This window comes from Giraffa tippelskirchi, chromosome 6 (assembly GCF_054371585.1).
Source record: "Giraffa tippelskirchi isolate mGirTip1 chromosome 6, T2T-mGirTip1v1.2.pri, whole genome shotgun sequence".
NCBI lineage: Eukaryota > Metazoa > Chordata > Mammalia > Artiodactyla > Giraffidae > Giraffa > Giraffa tippelskirchi.
Window position 1 is genome coordinate 133,481,010 of NC_137280.1, and position 8,770 is coordinate 133,489,779.

Genomic DNA, 8,770 nt, shown 5'->3' on the forward strand with positions numbered 1-8,770 from the left:
CCCGCAACACAGCTAACAGTGGATGGTACTCACCAAAGTCTGACTTACATATTGGCTTCAGCTACTGGCTCAGATAGTGCTGTTTTTGTTGCCCAGGTTTTGGAGTATACCTGCATGATCGCAAATTTGTGGATGGGGTCTTGCCTGTGTGGGTTTTGTTTCAATATTGATTTGAAGAGCCATCAGGCGGAAGCTTCTTGCAGGCCTTGGACACACCTTATTCATATGTGCTTCTCAAGCGCCTGGCTCCAGAGTCTGGGCCCCGCTGTGACTGGGGCAGGACCTGCTAAGAAAAGAGAGAAACCCCAAGGCTACTCACTATGCACCACTTGGAAGACAGGCAGAGACTCCAAGATCCATCACCTTCACTCCTTACCAAGAGGCCCTGATGACCAGAGCCAAGGATTCCATCCCCACCCTGCCTCCCCCGACCAGAAAACAGCCTCCAAAACTTGCAGGCTCTTAGAGCTGCAGTGAACTCAACCCAGGCCTCCCAACAGAAGCTTGTCCCTGTGGCCTGAACCTCTTGGGAGACAACATTGAGAAGACGCACCAAGTGGTGGTTTAAATACCTTGTCTGGGAGGCTCTGTAAGTTTCTAGGAGCTGTGACCTTCAAGGTAGGAGCAAGGAAGAGCCTTAAGAAGTCTTGAGAAGGGTTTATTCCCTTCACTTAACAAATATATACTGAGCACCAACTATGTACCAGGCATTGTTCTAGGCACTGGGTGTACAGCAGTGAACAGTTAAAACAGTTCCCCAGCTCATATTCTTTTAGAGGAGAGTCGAGGTAACAGTATCAATATCAACATTTTAGGACAAGCCTGTGACTTAGGGTCTTGCTGGGCCCCTCTCTTCTCAGTCCCTTGTACCTCTTGTATCCATGGGAACTCCTGCATCTCCTGGGAAGCCTATGACCTCAACCCTCGGGGCATGTGGAGGAAGGTACAATGTCTCCAGAATGTGAAATCTTGCCAAATTTCCATTGGAAGGTCAGTTCTCATAAATACTGTATTTGTGGGGAAAGAGGAAGAAATGCCTAGTGTAGAATCTATTTCCAAAGTCTGGTTCCCAGGAAAGAAGCCCCAATCCACTCTTCTGCTGTTAGAAGACAGCTTCAAGGTTTCTGACCCTGGGAGACGGAGGTGGTCCAGCCCTAGGACCCAGGCAGATGCTACAAGTAACTGTGCTAGTGATAATAGTGATACCCCTCTTACACTGGTCACATTCTACAAAGCACATTTATATCTGTGACTTTATTTATTCCTGGCATCAATCCTATATAAATGTAAGATTTTCACAGGAGCTCTCAAAAGTAGGCAGAACAGTGAGAATTCAGATTTTTCCCTAAGATCTCTGCTTAATTACACTACTGTGCTATCTGAAATGTTCATTTCAAAGTTAACACAGATGCCTGAAAACACCAGAAACTAGACTTCTACATTTAACAGGAGGTCATACATTAAAAGAATAAAAGAAAAAAAAAAGATTTTCACAGGAGTTGAAACTGGGGCCCGGGGAAGGGAAATAACCTGCCCATGTTCATATAGTAGGTAAAAGGGCGGCAGAGCTTGAGATGAAAGGCTGGGCTTCCAAAGCCACTTTTGACCCCCACCCAACCCTAACCTTTGCCCCAGTTAGGGAATGAGCATTGTATGTCGGCTGTGGTTAGAAGTGGGCACCTTGTCATTAGGGAGTGCACACACAGTACCGAAAGCCATCCAGATCATTTCTGACACAGCCTGGCTATGCTCTACGGACAAACCTACATTCGAGGGAAATGTGTCTGAAGAGAGGGCTCAAGGCCCAAGGGAAATGTTTTCTGAGTCAGCGCCCGAGAGAGTTCAAAGGTCAGGCTAACTGTGACCTCCATCCGTCCTACCCCCACCCCCACATTGTGTGCTCTTGGAAAAAACTGGTTTTGGCTCTTCAGTCAAGGAATCACATAACTATGTCCATAATTTTTTGTCTTCCATATTGGAATTCCTTTGCATTCTATCTTATTATCTCAACCACAGAGCTAGCTCTGACCCTGTCATTCCAGAATCACTTATGAATCTTGTTTTTGAGACCATTTCTTAGAATCACAGGCTCAAGGGGACCTTACGCGTCATTTTGCTGGCATCTCAATGATACTCTTATCAGATGTTCCCAGTTTCTTATTAGTCTCTACTTCTTTTAAAAATGTCTATCTCCCCTGTTCTTCCATCTGCTGATGACAAATATGCTCTTGAGAATACAAAGAATAAAGCTGTTCCCTCTCCTTGTGACAAGTAGTATCAGTCAGGATGGGCCAAGTTGTGCTGCAGTAACAAGTAATCCTCTTGGAAGCTTGGCCCAGGAAAGGGGCCTTTCTCATCTACAAGTCCTAGGTAGGCTGCCTGAGTGGGCTCTGCTCATCAGAATCACTCAGCAACACAGTGTGGTAGAAGTTTCATCATGATACTTGCTTCCACAAGCACCATAATTGGATCAGAAATATACAGGCAGTGGATTTACAAAGGTCAATGACAGGCTCTGGAGTCTTGGCTCCAACCACTTATTTTCTTCAAGCAAATTATTTCATCTCTTTAAGGTTCTGTCTCTTATCTATAAAGTGAGGATCATCAGAAAGTACCTATCTTGCAGATTTGCTATGAGATTAACTGAGAGGATAGATGTAAACCCTTGGCCCAGAGTCTGGTTCACAGAAAGAACTCAATAAATGTCAGTTATATATAATGTTACCATGGAATTATGTTAACTGAATAGTGCCTACCAGCTCCAGACAGAACAGTGGTTCTTTCCACTGTTCCTCATGTTGACCAGTTTGAATTCCTTTGAAGAGTTCTTTTATGATGCAAGTCATTTTTACATTATTTTTAATGTACTTTATCTCATGAGAGAGGACCTTGACGGTTCAAAGCTGAGGCACAAAAGGATACATCCATGTGTCTTGCCAACCCCAACCAATTTATCCAGTTCAAGGTACATTACCAAGTCCTTTTGAGGAATCCAGAAAAGAGAAGTAAAATCTGGAGAATCCTTGCTTGAGTTACAACCCTAAGGTAGAGAAACACAGCAATCAAACTGTAGAATGTCAGAGTGACAAGCGACTTTTAGAACAAGAAGGTCCCACACCATGACCTCTCTTTTACAGAAGGGTAAACACAAGTCCAGAGAGGGAAGCAGGCTGATACAATGTCACAGCAGCTCAGTGTCATAGCTGAGACCAGAACGCACTTCCTTCAATCCCAATCTTAGGGCTTTCCATACATCACATAAGGGGACAACATTCTTTACCACTGGGCAAGGAGTGGGGCAGATATCTCGGAATTATAGCTTGTCCTCATTTCCCAGAGTTGTACTCTGATGGAGTTGTAAAGTTAAGAACTTTATAAACATTACCTTATTAAGGCTTCTTGGAAACCCAAAGTCACAGCTCCTCTGGGTCATGGGACATGCGTTGAGCATCCAGTGAACAAACAAAGGGTAACGTTACATTTTTCACTTCGTTTAGGAAACCTGGTTTCTAAGTATAGGATTTGTTTAATAATCCCGGGTGGTTTACAAAGGCTTGGAGTCAGCCTGCAGTCCTGAGGGCTGCTGAGGAGTGTCAGATGCGGAGATGTGGAAGGGGTGAGGGTAAGGAGCAGGGAGAGGGCCTCTGTGGCAAAGAGGAGAGATGGATGAGCAAAGTCAACTTAAGCCAAGGCCTGGAGGGGACTATTAAAGCAATTTTGCCTAATCCCACCAACCAGGTTGCTCCCATCTGGAAATTATCTCCAATAACTCCCCTCTGTTACCATAACCCTTTCATACAGGGGCAGTGAACCTGAACTTGCTCTGTGGCAAGCAGGTGAAACAATGATTACACTGCTCTTAGCTTCTATGAAAAACTGACCCCCTTCATTAGCAGTCATGATTAGTGCCCTTCTCCTTGGGGAAACATGGACTAGGAGTTGGTTTGATCTCCATGGTTATTTAAATAAATATATTTTATTTTAAGTAAGTTATTTTTAAAAATAAATCTTTACAAATTTTGTAAAGTACTACTATACTAATATATTCTATCTTCTTAACACACAAAAAAAGAAATTAGATAGAAATAAAAACATAAGTCCTTATATTATAATAACTGTATATATAATAGAATATAGAATATAACTAACCCCCTTTAGTTAAGTTCACCACCTCAGTGCAAATCAGGAAAAAAAATCAAAAACAGAAAACTACAATGAAGTAAGACAACAAAATCACCCAAATTCCTATATTCTTGCAAACATCTAACAGTGTATTTTCACACACATGTGCAACCATACTCACATGTGTCACAGGCAGTTCCTTTGCACCATTCAGGTTGTGATTACTGTGGCCCAATTGCTCCTCAGACTTTAAATGTTCAAGGCCTAATATGCCAGTAAGAGCACAAAGCAAAGGACAATGCAGCTGTTCTCCCGGAGGCTCTTACCACCACCTTTCTCTTACACACCTAGGGGTCCCCTAATCCTTACAAGTGTCTTGGGGGTACAGACAGTGACGAGCCCCACCTGGTGTTATATCAATGTGTCAACCATGATAGAAGAATATGAATGTCCAAGCAGAAGCTGCTCTTGGTGAGTTACATCCAGAACTGTGGGTCAAGTTCACAATCCCCAAAGGGCCTACAGAGTTGAAAGCTAATATTCTCCCTAGACCAGGGAAGGGCAAGCCAACTGCCTAGGGCCCTTCAACAGGGCAAATCTGTCCCATTTTCCAGCAGAATTCACATGCCAGAGTCACTGAAATTTCAAAGGACTGTACCACACCATTGCCCCTCCCCTACAACCACTCCCTCCCCAGTGATCAGCACAAAAGATTTGTTACATCCCTCTCTCCCTGCCTTTCCCAGAAATACTCCCTTCAGGCAGTTCATAATGACCTTCTGTCCTGGTCTGTCCATGCGGTAGACTAAGGCAAGACAAAACACAAACCTAACCTCCAGCAGGGCATCTTGCTACATCCACACTTACTCCTCCACACAGACACATCATTTATTTTGTTATGGTAAAAATATGCACAACATAAAACTGAACATTTTAACTTTTTTAAGTGTACAATTAAACGGCATTAAGTACATTCACAGTGTTGTGCAACTATCACCACTATCCATCTCCAGAGCTTTTTCATCATCCCAAACAGGAACTCTACAGTCATTAAACATTAACTCCTCATCTTCTCCCCCCCAGACCTGGCAACCACCATTCTTTCTGTCTTTATGACTTTGTCTCCTAGATACCTCATATAAGTGGAATCATACAGTACTCATCCTTTTTGTATCTAATTTATTTCACTTAGCATAATGTTGTCAAAGGTCACCCATGCTGTTGCATGTACCATAATTTTGCTTTCTATGGCTGAATAACATTACATTGTATGCATGAACCACATTTTGTTTATTCACTCATCCATTTATGGACACTTCAGCTGTGTTCACATTTTGGCTACTGTGAATAATGCTGCTGCAGAGGTCAGTGAACAAGTGTCTAAGTATCTATGAGTTTTGGTGGTGGTGATAATTATTATTATTATCATAGCCATCCATCCTGAAAAGTGTGAAATGGTATCTCATTGCAGTTTGGCAAACACATCATTTTACTTAAATGGTGTTATTCCATATATCTTCTTCTATACCATGATCTTGAACCTCGGTAATATGCTGTGGACAGCTATCTATAAAATATTTTTGAGGGACTTCCCTGGTGGTCCAGTGGCTAAGACTCCATGTTCCTAATGCAGGTATGATCCCTGGTCAGGAACTAGATCCCACATGCTGCAACTAAGAGTTTGCATGCCATAACTTAAGATTACACATGCCACAGTGAAGTTCCCACGGCCACAGCTGAGACCAGGCACAGTCAAATAAGTAAGTGAAATAAATAAATATTTTTAAATACATGTATTTTTTAAAAATTGGTTTGATGACAATTACAAGCAGTTCTTCACTAATTGTTTATTACCTCTCAGAATCAAACTGGGTCAATGAAACAAAAGTCGTATGCTCATCACAGAAACACACGGAGCTTGATTTTCAATGTTGCAAAACATGTTTCCCAAATGATCACCTCTGAGCTCTGCCTTTGGGCTGAATTAGCATCAAATAAGGGCTAGGGGTCAAGGACAGGTTGGGGTGAGAACATGAAGTGTGAGATAAAGCTCACAGGATCCAAGGACTGGAAGGGACTTGTCAAGCTGTCATTCAGTCTGTTAGCTGTCCTGGTAAAGTGATGAGTTCTCTGACCCATCAATTTATCAAGACAGCCCATTAGTCCATCTCTTCCTTGAGTAAATCCACTGACTCAAAAAGTCCTTCCTGGGACTTCCCTGGCAGTCCACTGGTTAAGGCTCTGTGCACTGGGGGTACAGGTTTGATCCCTGGTTGGGAACTAAGATCCCACATGCCCCCCGCAAAAAAAGTCTTTCCTATGTAGGTCTAAACCTCGTCTTCCTTCAGGTTCAACTGCACCAGTTCAACTTCTTCCTTGATCACCAGTAGAGGTGGAATAGCTTTGCTCCATTCCCCTGAGTCTCCTGGTCTCCAGGCCCCTCACCCTCCCACCAGGGATTACCTTGCCCCTGACAGCACACACCCTCTGAGGACACAGAACTCACCAAACGCTCCCATACTTACCCCCCTAACAAGAAGCTCCCTCCACCTCCCCAGATGCCTTACTCTGGCCTACTCACAAAGCCAGAGTCTCATTTCTACTTCTCCTGGGAATGGAGGGGTTTCATGGCTGCCTCGCCACAGTGTGGAAAGAAAAGCCATGTCACACAATGGTTAATGGGCACCAATAAGGCACTAATAACTCCCAAGAGAGGGCATGAGAGCAAACAGAAATGGTTTCAAAAATGTTTGAGACAGATCTGGGGAGACTGTGTCACAGATGGCTGCCATTTAGTTAGTCTCTTGAGATATTTTGGCTCTGGGACACCTCCTTTCCTAGGATCTGCCTCCAGGTCATTTCAAATCCTTGCTCTGACCTCTAGTAAAAGACTTCCTGATAAAGGAAACTTGGCTCACAAGGGTGGCCGACTCATGTTTGGCCAAGCACAGAGCTCATGAGTATTCAAATGGTGGGTCTCTCCGTGACTTACACTGGTTATTTTTCTGTTTTCTTCTCTGTCTTGATGTAATATAGTGATGTGACAGTAGCAGAAGTAACAGAAACATAACTTAAGTTTCACAGCTTCCCAAGTGGACTTTCCATAATTTTGACAGCTCCTTTGGGCTGGCTTTATCTTTACCCTGGGGTCCGCTGGTGGTGCTTTGGAGTGTCAGACGAAAGCACTGAGCCAGGTAGAGGCTGGGGGTGACAGTCCTTCCTTGCCACAGTCTTACACCCCAGGGGTACACGTGTAAATGGCATCCATCTCAGCTCAGGAAGGAAGCAGATGACATGAATAGCAAGCCTGCTATGTGTCAGGTGTGGGGTAAATATCTGGCATTTACTGAGCACTTATTCTAGAGCCACACAAGACTGACCCCTTCATAAGCACGGTCTGCTTTCATCTTCACAGCAATCCTGGGAGGTGAGGGCTGCTTCTGTCTCCATTTTACAGAGGAGGAAAGTGGGGGTCACAGATGTTAAACACAGTTCCCATCCCAGCAGCAGAGGCAGTGCTGAGCACAATCTGGCCCAGACTTGACCCATCCCCCAGGACTGCTCCCCACCTGACCCTCGTGGCAACACCAAAAGGCAGGCCCCGTGTTCCCCACTTCACGGAGGAGGAAAGAGAGGCTTGGAGCAGCAGCTGAACAACTGCACCCAGACCTCACAGCCAAGAAACTGCAAAGGCAGGAACAAACACAAGCTCCCAAGAAGAGATTTCTTTCCTCAGAGGGAACAAAGTTGGGGTGAAGACACTCTTAGTAGACCAGGAGCCTCTTAAGACCAGGTACAGGGTAGGGTTCAGCATGCCACAACCCTGGGGCCACCTAGCTGCCCCACGCAAGATGGCCCGAGGGCATTCTGGAGGTAATCCTGCCCCAAGAAAGGGGAGGGGAGGGGGCAGCAGTCCCATGTGGGCCAGGGGTCCAGGGGACTGTGAATGAGAGTCTCAATGAAGGTGATTGGGGTCCAGCCAGCCTCACCACAGAAAGGAAGCTCTGAGTAACAAGGCCACTGGGAGGAGCCCTCCACCGGCCTCAGCTCCACAGACATCCTGCTCCTATGCCCATGGCTGCTAGCTCCACAGACATCTTCCTGGCCATCCCTCACAGGCACTGCAGGAGGCCTGGGGACTCAGACCCTCCCCAGGGGAGTCGTGCTCTCTGGGAAGAGCTAGATGACAAGCAACTACTTCAGGAGATACATACAAAATAGGCACAGCCCTGGAGGGCACCAAGCAGAGGCAGTGGTGGAGAATAACACTATGGCCAGACAAGGCCTCTCCCAGAGGTGACTTCTGAGGCCAGAAGCAGGAGGAGGAGCCAGCTATGGGAAGATTAGGGAGAGAGCACTTTTGTCAGAGAGGACTGTAATGCAAAGGCACTGAGGCATGAAAAACGTTAAGGACTGTATAAGAGGCCATCATGGCCAGAGCATAATGGGAAAGGGCGAAGGACAGGCATTTCTTTAGACTAGGACTCCAGGGGAAAGGGAGCCCGAGAGACAGGTCTTCAGACTCCCTCTCCTGCCGGTTGCAGGCTTCTGTGTGACCGGGGCAGGCTCTACCCTTCTGGGGCACCAGCCTTCTTTGTGCAATGATGGGATTGGCCTCCCAGAGTCCCGACTTTCTAGAGAGAGGATT

General features: G+C 45.5%; 1 protein-coding gene across 4 annotated transcripts in view; it reads right to left on the reverse strand.

The window, feature by feature from the left end:
* Positions 1-8,770, reverse strand: part of IL17B (interleukin 17B) — a 42,965-nt gene that overhangs the window by 10,701 nt on the left and 23,494 nt on the right. For 2 of the 4 annotated variants that reach the window (XM_081495734.1, XM_081495735.1), the window contains 2 exons: positions 2,975-3,040; positions 34-283 (listed from right to left, as the gene is read on the reverse strand). The gene's annotated coding sequence lies outside the window, so the exon portion shown is untranslated. Of the gene's footprint in view, positions 1-33; positions 287-2,974; positions 3,041-8,770 lie in introns of all 4 variants that reach the window. The other 2 variants (XM_081495732.1, XM_081495731.1) reach the window with 1 other exon arrangement.